Source organism: Phyllobates terribilis, unplaced genomic scaffold (assembly GCF_046119375.1).
Source record: "Phyllobates terribilis strain yellow unplaced genomic scaffold, ASM4611937v1 Scaffold_8__6_contigs__length_399053987, whole genome shotgun sequence".
NCBI classification, from domain to species: Eukaryota; Metazoa; Chordata; class Amphibia; order Anura; family Dendrobatidae; genus Phyllobates; species Phyllobates terribilis.
In genome coordinates this window covers 94891462-94909896 of record NW_027362768.1, presented here as the reverse complement: position 1 = coordinate 94909896, position 18435 = coordinate 94891462, and the positions used below count along the sequence as shown (strand labels likewise).

The following is an 18435-nucleotide window of genomic DNA, read 5'->3' as shown; positions in this document are numbered from 1 at the left end:
CCAGTGGTGGAACAGACAAGATACAGGACAGGACCTGGAAACTCAGGTACTGGAGCAAAGTGTGCAGCCTGGACAGATAGGTAAGATAGCGGTCTTGCATGGTGGGAGGTGGTAAGCCATGCCAGCAAGCCGCCACGGATGTTACAGCCGTATCCATCTGAGGTGGTCAAAATTTCTATTTCGTATGTAAATTCTGTAAAGTTTGAAATTTGGATGTTCAGCAAGCGGCACTCGCAGTTTATGGATGTTCAGCAGGCAGCTCTTACAATTTATAGAGTGCCAGCAGGCATCTTGGGGACAGATGAGACCAAGATAGAGCTTTTTGGTAACCCACATCATTCAACTGTTTACTGTAAATGGAATGTGGCTTACTAATAAAATAACACAGTACTTCGAGTCAAATATGGTGGAGGTTCAAAGATATTTAGGGGCTGTTTTGGTGACTCTGGCACATGGTGCCTTGCCTGTGTGCAAGGCAATATGAATTGTGAAGATTCCCAAAGGACTTTGGTTTGCAATGTAGTGCCCAGTGTCATAAAGCTGGCTTTGCTTCCTAGGTCATGTGTCTTCCAGCAAGACAATGACCCCAAACATAATTCAAGAAGCACCCAGAAATGGATGGAAACAAAGCACTGGAGAATTCTGAAGTGGTAATTCCAGCTTCAGTAGCATGAAGTCTCCCACCACTACCTTTTACATACAGAAGCTACAAAGAAACTGCGAATGAACACAAAAAATCAGGACTTTTTTTAAGTTTGAAAAATTTCTGCTAACATCGATGAATTTTTGTCAACTATGATATATTTCTGTCAACCTTTATTAATTTCTGTGTACAGATCACAGTAAAAATTATGAATCGGTCAATGAGTGCATGGAAAACGTCACTCAAGTTATACACTATGGAAGATATGTATCTGACCAGAATGAACAGTCCTTTCCAGCTGATGGTACCATCTAGCAGCTGTCTCTGTTCTAAAATCAGCTAACAGCATTATCAATATTGAATAGAATTTTTTTTTCAGCACGGAGTATAATACAATAATCCCTGATTTGATGCCTGTAAGACGCTATCCCAACTGTTATAGGTCACCCGTACACGAATTTCCGATAAGAGAGGTAATATAGTAGAATAAAAAATAGAATTTAACCGGCTCCATAAAGTTTTTTTTCGGCATGTTGCACCATCAAACTATTAAGGAACGCAAACAAGCCTGCCTACTTTCATCAATTTCTAATTTCAGATCACTGTTAAAAATTATGAATCGGTCAACGAGTGCATGGAGAGAATCAATGAAGTTATGCACTGTGGAAGATATGTATATGACCAGAATATGAACACTCATTTCCAGCTGATGATACCTAGCACCTGTCCCTATTCTAAAAGCAGCTAACAGCAGTATCCAAAGGGATTATATATAGTTTTTTGGTTTGCTTGCAGCAGCAAGAGTATGAGGCAATAATCCCTGTCTGGATGCGTGTAATACGCTATCCATAGTGCGATAGCTCACCCATACACAAATTTCAGAAAAGAGTTAATATTGTGGAATATAGAATCGATTTGAATTGGCCTTCCCATTATTTAGGAGTGGGTCTTCTATACTGTTATTGCGTATGCAGCAAGTTCAAGGCTGCTAAAAATTAGGATTCAGTCAAATACCAATTTGAAGTGACGTATTGAAGTGCCTCATAGAAATTTTTTTTTTTAATTATTAAGGCGTGGATCTCCTATACTGTTATTGTGTATGCAATAAGTTCAAGGGCTGCCAAAAATTAAGACGCGCTCCAATACTAATTTGAAGAGACGTAGTAGAGGGCCTCAGTCTAAAAAATGTTTCCCATTATTAAGGAGCGGGTCTCCTATACTGTTATTGTGTATACAGCAAGTGCAAGGGCTGCCAAAAATTAGGACGCACTCTAATACCCCTTTGAAGAGACGTAGTGGAGGGCCTCAGTAAAAAATGCATTTTCCACTATTAAGGAGTGGGTCTCCTAGACTGGTAATGCCCGTGCACTAATTGCACGGGCTGAAAAACATTTAACCCTGGGAGGTATACATATATATTATGTATAATGTTAGAGGTGGACCTCTAAAAATAGTTGCTACGGGCATCATAAACACCCTTACAAAAGTATGTGGGCGTTGCATGATGGTCACCCTGGTGATATGGTGGTGGAGGATGAGGAGAAGGATAAGGAGGAGGACGATATGAAATAAACTCAAATTCAGTGAGTTATTTTGGAGGGCCTATTCCCATGCACCTCTTCACACCCAGACACCCTTGAGTATTTCGTCTATGTTCCGCTGCTATCATCCAGTGGTGTCGAGAAGTCTGGCCCAATCCAGTCCTTGTTCATTTTGATAAAAGTCAGCCTGTCAGCATTTTCTGCTGATAGGTGGATGCGCCTATCAGTTATAATACCCCCGACAGCACTAAAACCCCACTCTGGCAAAACGCTAGCAGCAGGATTCACTGACTGAGGACCAACAACTCAAAATATATTATAACCACCAAAAATACACAAAACTCACTGACTGAGGTGGAATAGCAATAATTAAAAAATGATACTTTATTATAAATATTTAAAATACTATGAAAAAAACCACCGTACTGAATGCAGTCTATCCTGTATGTCCCCTATTTTATCACACGGGTCATACTCACTGTAACATACCTGGCGGCGTCCTTGCATAGTGGTCCATCTCCCACTGTGCAAGAGCGCGCACTTGATCTCCAATCCAGAATGTCTCCCTGGCTTCCCTCCATGCTGTCTGTTTGCTTCTGTTTCTGCTGCTTAAGGGCGGCGCCCGATCACTTCCTGCTTTTTGTACCTGCTGCAGGCACACCACTTGTGCGTCCTCAGCCTATTGCTGTCTGTCACCTGGTATTTAAACCAGCTGCTCCAATTAACCCATGCCTGAGCATTGTGTTTCATTCAGTGTGCTCTTTCACTCTGAATGTGCCGGGTCCCCTTCTGTGTTTGCTTGTCTGCCTATCCTGGAGGCTGTATTTCCAGGCCTGTCTGAACACGCTCCTTGCCTGTTCGTTTCGCCTTCTAGGGGCTGCATACCTAGACCCGCTCCTGTATCTTGTCTGTCCTGTCTGAACACGCTCCTGGCCTGTTCCTCCCGCCTTCTAGGGGCTGCATACCTAGACCCGCTCCTGTATCTTGTCTGTCCTGTCTGAACACGCTCCTGGCCTGTTCCTCCCGCCTTCTAGGGGCTGAATATCTAGACCCGCTCCTGTATCTTGCTACTGTGTCTGTTCTTGTCTGTATATTCTTCTAGCCTGTTTCCTGTGTTTCTCTATGTCCGTACCTTTCCTTTTTCTGCAGAGTCTGAACTCGTACCTAACTCCTGCTCGTTGTCACTGTACTTCCGTTTGTGAGTTTGTGGTCCACTCGCTACTTCACTGCAAGTACCCTGTGGGTTTCTGGTTCTGCCTTTCCCTTCCTGTCTGTTCCCTGTCCCCCCTGCTCTGCCTTGCTCACCACTCCGGCGGTTCTAGCCTGCTCTGCCTTGCTCACCGCTCCGGCGGTTCTTCCTGCTCTGCCTTGCTCTCCGCTCCGGCGGTTCTAGTCTGCTCTGCCTTGCTCACTGCTCCGGCCGCCTTGCTCCGCTCTGACCCTTTTGCTCACCGCTCCAGGCGGCCTCGTCCTGCTCTACTCTTGCTCACCGCTCCAGGCGGCCTCGTCCTGCTCTACTCTTGCTCACCGCTCCAGACGGCCTCGTCCTGCTCTACTCTTGCTCACTGCTCCAGGCGGCCTCGTCCTGCTCTACTCTTGCTCACCGCTCCAGGCGGCCTTGTCCTGCTCTACTCTTGCTCACCGCTCCAGGCGGCCTCGTCCTGCTCTACTCTTGCTCACCGCTCCAGGCGGCCTCGTCCTGCTCTACTCTTGCTCACCTCTCCAGGCAGCCTCGTCCTGCTCTACTCTTGCTCACCGCTCCAGGCGGCCTCGTCCTGCTCTACTCTTGCTCACCGCTCCAGGCGGCCTCGCCCTGCTCTACTCATGCTCACCGCTCCAGGCGGCCTCGCCCTGCTCTACTCTTGCTCACCACTCCAGGCGGCCTCATCCTGCTCTACTCTCGCTCACCGCTCCAGGCGGCCTCATCCTGCTCTACTTTCACTCACCGCTCTAGGCGGTCTCGTCTTGCCCTGCTCTCGCTCACCACTCTGGGCGGCCTTACTCTGCTGTGTTTGTCCGCCACATCTGTGGTTCTGTTCCTGAGTCCCAGTGTGTACTGGGTCCTATCCCGCCTGTGTTCCTACCTGCTAGTGCCTCCCTGTCTGCACTCTAGCCGTGCTTGCCTGTACCCCCCTGCCTGCATACCTGCCTGCCTGCATACCAGTCATGCCTGCCTATACCCACCAGTCTCTGTGCCAGCCTAACCTGTCTGTTCCTGTATTCCCCTGTGTGGGTCAACAGCCGTGTCCGGGGTCTGTCCTGGAGTAGCACCTGGTCCCTCTGCTCGGTTCCTCCTTGGTGCACTGGCGTCGTATGCCATCGTGCGACCCTGGTCGGATCGGGTGAATACCTAGTTACGCCCCTCTAGGCTTTCACTCTCCGGCTCGGTCCAGTGGAATCACACGCACACGCCGCTCAGCCTGGGCGTGTGCATTACACTCACGATATTAATATTCCCCATTACCAATCACCCAATGTGTAATAACTAATGTCTAGACTATTCTCAATACATCTGTATGCTAAGTTGCCAACCCTTAGACAAATATAAGTTATTTCCACAGGGGGAACATGGGATTATTATTGCACTTTACCCTCTGCGGAATATAAAACTACAAACCCCTTCTAATCCTGTATATGATCGGGGTTATATGAAAAAGGAGAGGTTTAAATTATTTACACAGGGGGAGCATAAGATTATTATTGCACTTTGCCCTCTGCAGAAAATAGAACTATAGACCCCCTCGCATCTTATATATTGTCGTAGTTATACAAAGAAGGGCAGATTTTTTCCCTTAATCCTTTTTATAAACTACAATCCACTAATAGAGGATACAGATAACACGATTATATCTATATTGTGCTATTGTCTAAAATCAATTGGTCTGCAATATCGGTTTACTGCCTGTAAATTTCTGTTGAATCACAGATGACTCAATGGTAGCTCTGATAAAACGCTAGCAGCAGGGCAGGCCAGGACCTCCAAGGCATAGAGAGACAGTTCATGCCACGTGTCTAGATTGGATACCCAATAGTTGTAAGGCACAGAGGAATCACGGAGGATGCTGGTACGGTCAGCAAGGTACTCCTTCAGCATCTTCCAAAACGTTTCCCTCCTTGTTAGAGTACCCCATGCATCAGGGCCTGGGAGCTAAGAGGGTCTGAGAAAACTGTCTCAGACCTTTGACAGTGTTCCCCTGCCTCTGCTGCATCCAGATTGTGTCTCCCTCACATGTACTCCTTTTTGTCCAAGGAACTGTGACCTCTGCCGCCAGTGTTGTCAGAAGGGCCTTCTGGTACTGCAACATTTTATTAGACCTCTCCGCTATGAGAAAGAGAGATAGAAAGTTCTCCTTGTAGCGTGGGTCTAGAAGTGTGACCAACAAGTAATTACTGTTGCCCAAAACATGTACAACAAGAGGGTCAAGGAAAAGGCAGCGGAACATAAACTCAACCATGTGTGCCACACTGCCAACAGCCAAGACTTCCCAGTCCCCACCAAGAGGACAACTGGCGATGTTCTTCTCCTCATCCTCCTCCTGGTCCTCCTCCTTGTTCTCCCCCTCTTCAGGCCATCCACGCTGAACAGATGGTATGAATGTGGTGTGGGTAGTACCGTCGGTAGTGCAGGAAACCAGCTCCTGTTCCTCTTCCTCCTCCTCCTCCTGCGCCACCTCCTCATTATCACCCAATCCACATTGAGATGAGATGAGGCTGGTCTGCGTAGCATCAACCTATATAGTTCCTTGCTCCATCTCATCGTGCTTTGCCTGCAATGCGTCCTTTTTAATTGTGAGCAGAGTGTTAGAATCTATGTTGTTTTACTTTTCGGCCATCTTTTTGTGGTTTGCTGGCTTCTAGTCTTTTCCTCTAGTGCTGGTTGTCCTGGTCACGTGATCTCCTCACTCTTTATTACTCAGCACCTGTCTCCCATTCCTCGCTGGACATCAGTGTTGTTACGCTTGTGCTCTGGCTAAGTTGCCTTGTTATTTCTTTGTGCTTAGGACAATTGATATCCTGGGACTTCTTGTTCCATCAGCTTTGTTTGCTTTAATCTTTGTTTCTGCAACTAACTTATCCTTTAGGAGGTCACCGGTTTTTGCTCCCAGTCCTTAGATCTTTTAGGGACACCCTTTCCCCTTCTTTCACGTCTTCGTTTGAGTTCAGTGCAGGATCATCGGTGGGGCTATTCACAAGGAATAGGGCACCCACCCCAGCGTAGGGTTTAAGCTGAGTCTCAGTGCAGGGACAGCTTTTCCCTCCTATTCCTTAGTTCTTAGTTGCAGAACATAACACAGAGAGCATTTCAGTAAACAGAGAAGCAGGATGGTGATGCTAATTATGGCATCATCACCACTCACTATCTTGGTGGAGTCCTTAAAGTTTAGGAGGATGGCACAGATATCAGATCCTTCCCAACATATGCAACATTGAGATCCAATGCGTGGTGACATCGCACACCAGTCGGTGAGCTGGAAGCTACAAACGTTTCTGAAGAGCTGTAAGGGTGGTGGAAGCTGTAGCTGACTTTCAGAAATGGGTACACACTTGGCATACTTTTACAAGTAGCTCAGGCAGATCTGGGTAGGTTTTAAGAAACCGCTGAACTACTAAGTTGAGCACATGGGCCGGGCATGGTACGTGTGTGAAGTTGCCAAGCTTCAGAGCCGCCACCAGGTTCCGGCCATTGTTACACATGACCATGTCTGGCTGTAGGTTCAGAGATGAGAGCCACAGATCTGCTTACTTTGTTACAGCTTTCAACAACTCTGCAGCGGTGTGCGGTTTGTCGACTAAGCAGATAAGCTTAAGCAGAGCCTGTTGCCATTTGGCTGAGGCAGTGCTTCTAGCTTCCAACTGATGTGGTCATTTCAGAGATGGAGGCTGAAGAGGAGAAGGAGGGCGAGGTGCAGGAGTTGTAGAATGTGGTGACAACGCTGATTGACCCAGGGCCCGCAATCATCAGCATCGGGAGGACATGTTCTGTCCCAGTTTCCGACTGAGTCCTAACTTCCACAATATTCATCCAGTTTGCCATCAGTGAACTGTACCATCTCTGGCCACAAGCACTTGTCCATGTGTCCGTGGTTAGGTACACCTTCCCAGTAACTGCTTTGGTGAGGGCACGGGTAATGTTCTGAGACATGTGCTTGTGTAAGACGGGGACGGCACACCAGGAGAAATAGTGGCGGATGGTGACCGACTACCAATTGATAGGTGCCACTATGAGGTTTCGGAAAGCTTCTGTCTCCACGAACCTAAAAGGCAATATCTCTAGTGCAAGCAGTCGATAAATGTGGCAGTTTAGTAATGTGGCCTGTGGGTGGGTGGCTGCATATTTGCGCTTGCATTCCAAGGACTGGGGTAGGGATAACTGAACACTGCGATTGGAAAAGGATGTGGACGTGGTTGCTACAGTGATGGTTGCAAGTGTGCATTGAGAGGTGCAGAGTGGGAGGCATCTTCGCCTGCATCATGGACAGAGCCTTGGCGTGCATGGACAACAGCAGAAGTGGCAGTAGTGTCAACTGCAGACATTGTTTCTGGACCTTGGCCTTCAGCCCAACTAGCGGAGTGCTTTGCTGTCAAGTGCCTGAGCATGCTGGCGGTGGTCAGGCTGGTAGTTTTGCTGCCCCTGCTGATGCTGGCATGGCAGATGTTGCAAAGGGCCTTTTTTGGGTTAACTGGACAGACTTTAATAAAGAGCTAGATTCGGGAAGACCTAGCAATTGGACTGGCAACTCCCCTTGTATTGGTATTTTGGGAAACAGTTGCCACAGTTTACCCCACTGCTTCTTCCTGCCTGTTGTGGTGCTATGCCTCCCTCCCCCTCTGCGCTGCTGTCCTCGCTATGCATGTCAAGTTGCCAGGTTGGATCAGGGACTTCATCATCCACCACCTCTTGTAGTAATTGCACTTTCCCACCATCATCTTCATGTGACTGTGGCTGCTGAAATATTTGGGCATCACTACATGTGATCTCCTCTTGCCACGCTTGAAGCGGACTGAGCGAGAGGCCCGAATCCATAAATGGAAATGTGAACAGCTCTTCCAAGTGTCCAAGTGTGGGACCACTTGTCTCTCGGCACTCAGCATGGTGGAAGGAAGATGGATCATGGTGAGGAATATGTGGTCCAGACTCACATCTACTGAGACTGGACCGTGTGGAAGATAGGGTGGTGGTGTTGGTGGCAAACTGACTGGAAGCATTATTTGCTATCCAACCAACAACCTTTTCACACTTCTCTGGCTTCAAGAGTGGTGTTCTGTGGCCCCCTAGAAAGTGGGACAGGAAGCTAGGTTGACATGATGTGGGTGCTTGTTGTGCTCGTGCTCCCTCAGCAGGCACAGTTTCATCTTGCCCACAGCCTTGGCCTCTGCGTGCACCATTGGCATCATGTCCACTTCCCCATCCCTTACCACGCGCCTTGCCCATTTTAAATGGAGTTTAATATTTTGCTGCTTACAAAAAAATGTCAGTATTAATATAGCAGTTTCTGATCAAGTCTCCTGACCAATTCTTTTGGCCAGTGCCGATATACCAATGCTATTGGTCAGCGAACAAGTGTGGATATATTTTGGACACACAAGTAGCAGACTTTAAAAGGAGTTTAATATTTTGCAGCTTGCAAACAAAATGTCAGGATTGATATCGCAGTATTTAATCATGTCTTCTGACCAATTCTTTTGGCCAGCAATGCTATTCAAATCAACCAAATCTGGCTGCATGCCGCTAACCAACAAATGGAGCAGTAAAATGGTGCATTATATTGCTTTTCACCAAAATTAGCAGGATTAAGAGCAAAAAGAATATTACTAGAACTGATATCTAGGGCTATTGATAGGAGTTCCAGCAGCAGAAAGAACGTGCAATGAACCCTATTCTGTACTATACTAGATCTCCACAAACTCTGCCTAACTACTGATATCAGCAGGATTAATATTCTTCAGAATGAGCCCTTACAAGGACTGTTAGAGTAGATTAATAATTGTGGTGTGAAATCTCTGTTTAAAATAACTGCCAATTCTCTCCCACGCTCAGCAGCACCTCTCCCCACTCTGCCTCTTTGACTGGTAGACTGTGACAAGCATAGGTTCCCAGGTCTTAAATAGCCCCGATGACGCTATGCGACCAGCCAATCACTGTAATGCCACAACCAACAGCATTACAGTGCCTGTCACGCAATTCTTGCATAGTAATTGGCTGCCTAATATGCACCAAACATGCAGGGCGGGTACTCGAGCTCCCGGACCTTCAAAAAGTACTCACTGAGTAACGAGCATCTCGAGCACTGTGATGCTCGGGTGAGTAATGAATAGTGGCGAGCATGCTCACTTATCACTAATGTGGAACTCTGAATAAAAAAAAATGCAGGCAGACCCCAATGAAAATAAAGCAAGGCATTAATCCACAGAGAATTTTATACCTATTACAGATTAGCAAATCGAACCGTGTAAGATCGAGTTCAAGTTGAGTTTCCTGAAATTTGCAAAATCACACAAATTTTAAGACTTCGCAATTCCATTAGTAAAAAAAAATGCTCAGTTGCCATTTTCATGTACCATTTAGGGCCAGTTAATGGTCAAAAAAAAACTAACACTCACCTCACTGCTCACCTCTCTGACCGGAATTCCTGGCCTTTAGTGAAGAGGACAAGATTGAAGAGACGTTAGAAAGAAATGGATGGAAACTGCTGGCATCTTACTTTTATTATGCTAAGACTCCAGATCATAATAAGGAACATTCAATATTTTGGAGAATAAAGACACAATTTCTTAGGAAAAATTTATCAAAGCCGGTGCAGCTGAATTCCAAATAATCCACCCATTTTCACTATTTTTATTAAAAAATCTATTCCAAGGTGGGCATTTATTTTAAAGGGTAACTAATCTTTTCATAAAATTTATGACATATAGTGATATGTCAGAAGTTTTGATCAGAAATGGTACTCAGACCCCGCCGATCAAGGGGCCAAAACTCTCAGCTGATCACTATACCCCTTCATTTCTGCATTGCTCTCCTTGGAGAGGAGAGTGAGCAGTGCATAGGATCATAAAAAGGCTATAGTATCCGTACATCTCTCACTGGGCTCTTCATGGGGAGCAAAGCAAAGCCAACAAGTAGAGATGAAGGGTTGCAAAGTTTAAATGAGCCCCACTGACGGAAACCATCCAGATGTAACTACGGTAGTCACCCATAGGGGCTTATGCCTATGGTTCAGTAAAATCTTTATGTTGTATGGAATTTTAATTTGTGACCTACACAATTTATTAGGATGTACTGTGCTCCCATTTCACACAGAGACATATGGAAATTTTTCTATCAGTTTCTTATGAAGCCTAATATTGTGCTGGGCTCCATCAGATGGTGTATTACTGATTTTTTTTCTACCAAATGCAATCCCAATTTTAAATAACTCTACAATAAGACATTATACAGAGGTTTCATATGCAAAACATAAAATATGTAAGTGATTCCGAAGTATGTGTAAATGCTCTCATGTTGCTTTCAATGAAGTTTCAAGAAAGCAAAGAAAATGTCAAAGTAAGAGGACTAAGGGGTAACGTTTCTCCTTGTGGAGAGTGACATACTGGCTCTGGCTCTTTCTCTGAAGATGCAATTTGCATATTAAAATTAGAGGATCAACTAATTAATGTACTCTTAGTTATCTTTTCAAGATAATAGGAGGCATTCTGTCATCGTAGTTGGACTTCTGTACCCTATACGCCTAGGTTTGACCCATGGAATTGCTGCCTTAATAGCTTCTTCAAAATTAATAAAGTGACAGCATTCTTTATAAACATTGCATTCATTTTAGTATATTTTTCATTGCCATTTTGATGGTGTTTTTCTTTATTGCGTTCTTTTGTACAAACATTTTCTTATATTTTTATTATCTTTCATTTCATCTCTGTTAATTTGAGTTCATTTGATCAAGCATCTACAGTATTTAGACATCACACATTGGAAATTTCAGAAGCTAGACAAGTTACAGGCTATATAAAAATGTTGATTGCTAATTCTAGAGTGCAATGTACCCTGTGCTTTATGCTTTTTAGTTTACCTATTAATGTGGTATCCTCAAGTTATCAATTTGATATAATTAAACAGCATAAATATAAGTACCTTTACAATTGACTTGTCTTTTCTATGTGCAGTCTTTCTCCTCCAATGAGAGCTTCTATCTTAAATGAAGCGCAGCAAGTGTGTGTAGTAACTACATTTCAGGAGAGATGTAAACTACTAGTATCCGAGCCACCTCTCTCCATCCTATTGATTTCTATAAAGCAGTTAACTGCTCACCTCCCTCCCCTCCCTATCAGCTTCTGAAAAGCTGCTGTTATAAATCACCAGCCCCACAGCATCAGCATCTTTCAATGCAGGTCTGCTAATCACTGCTATCCCTGTCCAGAGCTGTGCCCTTGTTCAAATGCCCTTAATTCTATCTCTAAATATACTGATAACAGCTTACACTCAAGAACAAACCTCTTGTAGATGAATGTGTTACAGCAGAACTTGTGCTGAGCTTTCTAGTTCTACTAATATTACCATTCTACTATTCACCAGAACTGTCACTCAATGAGGAGAGCCCGAGATGCAAGAAACTAGGAAGCAAGGAAACTGTAAGGAGACTGCTAGTGACGGACAGTTTAGCTCTTTTTGGTGATCTGGCTCATTTGATTCCACTCACCAAAAAATGCCGACTATTTTGGATCCTAAATGGATCCCTATTAAATGTGTTCAAACTAGGAAAACATATATTTAGATTGTGTTAACGCAACAAAAACACCCCACCCATGGCCAAAACCCTGCCAACTTGCAAATAGCCAATTACATTGACAAGTGGACGGGATTTGGTTCAGATGGGAGGGGTTTTGTTTGCTGAACACCGGAATTTTATGCCCACTGAGAGCAATTAAGATAATTTAGTGCAGAGGTGGGGAACCTTTTTGTTTGCAAAAGGCCATTTGGATATTTATACCATCCTTCGGGTGCCGTATAAATCAAATGCTACAGTAACTACGCCCACAAAGTACGTCCTGATGCTGGCACTGGTGTCAGGACATAATCTTTCATTGCATGCGCCTCAGTGTTCAGTAGTGAACATTGTGTGCACATGCTTACAGTGCTATAAGAAATTAAAGGGCTGGCAGCTGTCAAAATACAACTGCCGGCCTAAGCACAGCAGTCCCTGGGAATCTGCCTGGGGGCCGGATAAAAGGTCATCAAGGGCCGTAAACAGCCCATGGGCCTGAGGTTCCCCGCCCTTGATTTAGTGGCTCTCACTGGGGTTCCGGCTCATGTAGTTCACAGCAGGGAGATGGATCTTTGCCTTGGTTTGTTTGTGAACATCCCATGATTAGAGACTAGTGTTGAGCCACCCCCGTAGTGTTCGAGTTCGGTTTGGTTCGTCGAACACCCGTGTGTTCGCCGAACTGTTCGTCGAACACCTTCGAACACCGTTAAAACCAATGGCAGGCAAACAAAAACACATAGAAACACATAGAAAACACCTTCAAATGTGTCTAAAAGCTGACAAACTGCTCAGAAGACATAACTAACACATGGAAAAGTGACAAGTACATATAGTCATGCGAAAAGAAAAGAGGTGGAGGAGTAAAAGGAGGGGGAGACACAGATATAGGCATGTCATGCCCTTCTAAAATCCAAAAAGTGAGAAGCCGACACGGCCAGTCCGTTCCTGCCCGTGCCACCTCCGTGTCGCCGGGTTTGTGCCAGAGCCGCGGCGGACCCTGACGGCCAGCCCCCCTCTCCCAATACTGGTGCCTGTCCGCTGGTGGGTCGAGCCCCCCCGCAGTGGGGGGGGAACTAACATCTGCAGAAGAAAGACCATCTTCCAGCCAAACTAAGATGTCGACTTCTTTTTTAGTGGACAATGTGATACGATCTTACGGACACGCCCATCGCTACAAATTCCAGATGAGGCAAAAAAACAGCAGGTGCTTCAACGGATATCAAGTGCTCCTTCAAGTGGGCTCTCCTCCACCTCCAGTTCAACATCACAAATACTCCAGTCCTCAGAGGTGTCACCCCAATCGCACTTGCTTCCTCACAGCTCCCAAGTCTCCAGCTGCCCGTCTGAGTATGGGGTAACACAGATGGTTGAGTCTGCAGAGCTGTTTACTCATACTATAGCCTGGGAAACAGAGGTCTGCTCCAGAGCTTCTGTTAATCCAGATGAGGAAATGATCTGCACTGATGCCCAGAATCTTTATAAGTCGGATCCAGGACCAGATGAAGAAGGCTCTGAGCATAATGTAGACCCTCGTTCCCAAACTGTAACTCCTGTTGGTGGAGACAATGATGAAGACGATGATAAGACTCAAATACCTGATTGGAGTGACAACTTGACTTTTCGGTCAGGGCAGGAAGAGGTTGGCTCTGAGGACGACGGGTGTGATAACACACAGGGTGATGATGACGAGGTTGGAGATCCCACTTACTGTCAACCCACAGTCAGCCAGTCGATGAGGTCAGCGGAGGAGGTGGAGGAGGATGTGACTAGCCCGGGGGATGGGGATGACTCGGTACCCGGGCCTTTGCCTGGCCTTGGGGATGTCGCGGTGGTCGGCTCCAAGGCCGATACCCTGGGGTCACTCTTTAAAAGGGTGGATAATTGTTAATTTTATAAGAGATCGTGACGCCACCTGTGGTATCTGGTGAGAAGCACCAGCGCTGCAGCAGTCCACTGAGGCTCATGATAAGGCAGCTCGATGGTATAGCTCCCCACAGGTGGAGCTAGGTCTCAGGGCAGCGTATGCAGGGGGAATGCAAGACAGGCGAGACCCAGCTGGGTCAGAGCAAGAACGGGAACGGACACAGTAGTCACTTCAGTACCTTTTACTGGAGGAAATTCAGGCACATCCCGGAGCACTGTAGGGTGAAGGGTTCATATCAGGATCCTCCCCAATGAGCGGGTGTAGGGCCTCCTGTTTCTTGCCTCTGCGTAGTAAGTTTCTGACCTGCCTGGAGCTAGGCCTAACTTTGTCTCTGTCCTGCGCTGGCTGACCTTGTGGTAGGGCCTTCTCTTGGAGTTCACGCTCCCAGTATGTGGGGCCTAAGCGTCTCCTGGCTCTGTTACGTATCAGCACCTTAGCGATCCTGGGACTTGTAGTTCTCCAGGGATTCCAGTTATGCCTTACTGGGTCATAGAGATCCCGGTAAGCTCGGATCCGGTGTCCGGTAAATGCTTCGGGGTGAGCTGGTTAAGCTCCTCTGCCCCTTATGTACTAACTCGCCACTCGCCTTCGGCCTACTCGGGCCCTCACTAGGCTATACACACTGACGGCAGCTTGCCGAACTTCACCGATCTTATGGCGCCGGCACACCTTAAGCTCTATCTGGGCTCCCTGAATCTAGCTAGCAGGAGCCTCATGCTCCACTGCTGAACTATTAACTGAGTTCTCTAGACTAGACTGAGCTCCACTGCAGACTGACTTCTCTTAGGCTTCTCTACTGCAGGAACTCTTCAGAGAAGCTGAACTGCCTAGCTCCACCTTCCCTATTTATATCCCTAACGGGCTCCCTCTGCTTGTCTGAGGTGGAAGATGGAGATGTGTGAATGTTTATGGGGGCCTCTTGTGGAGGATTCCATCAATACACTCTTCTAGGATCTGTGATACCAAGCGCAGCGGGGCGTCACAGATGCTATTGACGACGAGGTTAGGTTGCGCCTTCCTGGACAGAGACAGAGTACTGGAAGCACGTCAACAACTGCATCCTCAACCACAACTCTGCCTCTGACCACAAGCCGTAGTGGCTCTTCAGGTCGCATGGGCTCTAAGCCTTGCATAGCCTGGGCATTTATTCAGATCGATAAGGATGACCCAACTCGTGTTATCTGTAATATTTGTCACCAAAAGCTAAGTAGAGGCCAAAAAATCCATTATTTGAGTAGTTCATGCATGTACCGTCACATGGATATGAAGCATAAGTTGCAGTGGGAAGCTCACTGTGCTGCAATGCGGCCTAGCAGGCTGGGCCAACCACCGTCTGCCCCATCTTGTGCATCCGCGGCCTCTTCATCCTCTGTGACTGGGGGGACAGCAGTCACACATGTTTTTGGATGCAGACCTGCCACCTCTTTACCTGCAACAGCCAGTGTGATTGGCAGGTCGTCAGTTCATTGGGAAGTGGAAACATCGACATTGAGAGCACCACCTTTGGATCAAGGCAACCTAACATGTCCGCCTGCATCTTCCTCACAGACCGGCAGTTTGCCGGCGACACCCTACTCAACCCCGTCTAAGCACAACAGCCAGCCCTCGGTCCCTCAGATGTGGAAAAGTAAAAGACCATTTCCTCCTAGCCATGAGAAAGCTAAGAGGTTGAATTTCACCATCTGCAAGCTCTTGGCTACAGAAATGCTGCCTTTCCGCCTGGAGGACACAGTGGATTTTTGAGACATTATGTCCATCGCAGTGCCCCAGTACCAGATGCCCAGTCGGCACTACTTCTCAAAGAAAGGTGTGCCTGCGCTCCATCAGCATGTCACACACAACATCACCGCTTCTTTGAGAAACTCTGTGTGTGACAGGGTGCATTTCACCACAGACACTTGGACGAGTAGGCATGGACAGGGGCGTTACATGTCGCTGACTGGGCACTGGGTAACTATGGTGACAGCAGGACAAGGGGCTGCTGTCCAAGTCTTACCGTCCCCACGAGTTGTGCGTCAATCCTCTTTATCTCGAAGTTCCTCCACTGCTTCTGCCTCCTCAACCTCCTCTCGGTCCTCCACCTGCACCCAAAGCCTGCCTGGTAATACCACCTGCTTTCTAACTGCACAGAAGGAATCCTGCACACCTCCTTACTATGCTGGCAGCAGGGCTCAACGGCATCAGTGTTTACTTTGAAATGTCTGGGAAATGTGAGTCACACAGCTGAGGAGTTGTGGTGAGCTCTGGAGACCCAGCTTCATGAATGGTTGTCTCCACTGGACCTGCAACCAGGGAAGGCCGTGTGCGACAATGCTGCAAACCTGGGTGCGGCCCTTCGCCGGGGCAATGTCACACACGTGCCTTGTATGGCTCACGTGTTGAACCTGGTTGTCCATAAATTTTTAGCCCACTATCCCGGACTAGATGGCCTTCTGCAGAGGGCACGGTCGCTGTGTGCTCACTTCCGCCGTTAGCATCCCGCAGCTCAAAGACTTACATCTCTACCGAAGTCGTTGGGCCTGCCAGTTCACCGGCTGAAATGCGATGTGCCGACACGGTGGAATTCAACTCTGCACATGTTGCAGCGATTGTGGCAGCACCAACAAGCCCTGGTGCAATACGTTCTGACGTATAGCCTGGGCCAACGATATCCAGAGGTGGGGCAAATCACGCTGCAGGAGTGGTCTCAGATCAGGGACCTATGAAGTTGACGCGCCCCCTGGGCCGTGGGGTACCCTGAGCCGGGCCGGTAGACGCTGGGGGTTGTAGTCACTGTGGCGGTGACCCGGTCCGTGACCCAGGGCGGTCAATCCAAGGGTAATTTGTATATATGGATTTTATAATGTCCGACTGCGCCACCTGTGGAGTGCGGCCAAAGGGGCCGCCGCTGCGGAACAGTCCTCTGAAGCTGGTGGTTTTGCAGCAATAGTATTATTACTCACCACAGGAAGAGTGTAGCTTCAGGGCAGTGTGGGTGGATGATGGTGGTAGTAGTGCAGGAAGTCAGTAATGAACACAGAGTCCGTGTGATGCAGTACCAAGATCTTTACTCACAGTTGTTGCAGTCCAGATTACAGGTACCAGAGCAATCTCACCCATCGTGCTGTGCGTACTCAGTGAGGGGCTCAGTCCACCCCCAGATAGCTCCGGAGTACTTAGCAGGACCCCTTCTGTGTGTCCTTTCTCTGGCCTATGTGGCTACCTTCTTAGTGAGACTGGTGTGGACTTTGGCCTGCAGTACATGAAATGCTGCAGCCTCCGGTTTCTAGTTGAGTCTTGCTGTTTCTCCGCTAGTTGAGGGACAGGTTCCCCTTATCTGGCCTGACCCCTCTACCTCCTGGTAGCAGCGGGAGTACGGGTGGCCTTCTGCACAGCCCGTAGCCCTAGGGTACATTCGGTTCCTGGAGCCTTCCTGCTCCCACTCCTCTCTTCTCTCCTTCAGTCCTGGGCCTCCCAGGCTAGGCTCGCCTCCGGAGCAGAGCTCATGCCGAGCCTCTGCTCCTGTCACTTTTCCTCCTCTGACTAGCTTGCTCTTTCTAAGATGGCTTCCTATTTATACTCTCCCTGTCATGTGCTCCCCTAAGCTGCTCCCCTAAGCACCCACTACATAGGACCCTCCCACCAGCTAGGGACCTGGGACTGTGCTCTCCCTTAGGAGCAATCTCGCCCTACCCCCACTGCAGGTATGTGTTGGATGCAGGTGTTAGGGTCCGAGCCATACGCCTTCCTTACCTGAGGGTGAGAAACCACACCTCTGGGTGAGATGCAGTAACTCTGTGGCGACTGAACCCTCAGGGGCGCCACACACCCTTCTGCACAGTTTTCAAATGGCGACGAAGATGTTTAGTGCTGACGACGATGCCATTATCAGCATGACTATTTCGGTGATTTACATGCTGGAGCACACATTAAACAGAATTCAGAGTCAGGTGGTGGGACAAGAGGAGGCGGAGGAAGTCGAGGAGGAGTCGTATGCGGAAGGGATAACATCTCCAAGGTCCAGACGGTTGGCAGCACCAAGGCGGCAGGCATGGGAGGGTGGGGGAGAGGGATTAACCAGGGCGTATGGTAGCAGCCAAACTGTTGAGGAAGGTGCAGGAGCCGAGGAAGAAGTGGAGGACGAACTGGCGATGGGCATGGAAGACTCATCAGATGAGGGAGACCTTGATCACATTTCTGTTGTGCGAGGTTGGGGGGAGAGGGCAGAGGAAGGAAGCATGATTCTTACCTCACTACGAACACAACAAGGACTTGGTCCTCCCGGATGCGCAAGGCACATGAGTGCCTTCTTGCTGCACTACCTGCAACATGACCCTCGGATTGTCAGAATTCGAAGTAATCCCCGACTACTGGGTTGCCACACTCTTAGATCCCCGTTACAAAAGTAAATTTGCCAAAATAATTCCTGCCATAAAAAGGGATTGACGCATGCAGGAGTATCTGCAGACGCTGTTGCAGAATCTTACATGTGCTTTTCCACAAAACACCAGTGGTGCACGTAGTGAATCTCACAGTTCTAACTTGCCAACCGTGGGACTGTCGAGTCTTCATCACTCAAACCGTAACAGTAAC

General features: G+C 47.7%; 1 pseudogene; it reads right to left on the bottom strand.

The window, feature by feature from the left end:
* LOC141157692 (calcium-activated chloride channel regulator 1-like) overlaps nucleotides 1-18435 on the bottom strand; it is a 310073-nt pseudogene that overhangs the window by 192341 nt on the left and 99297 nt on the right.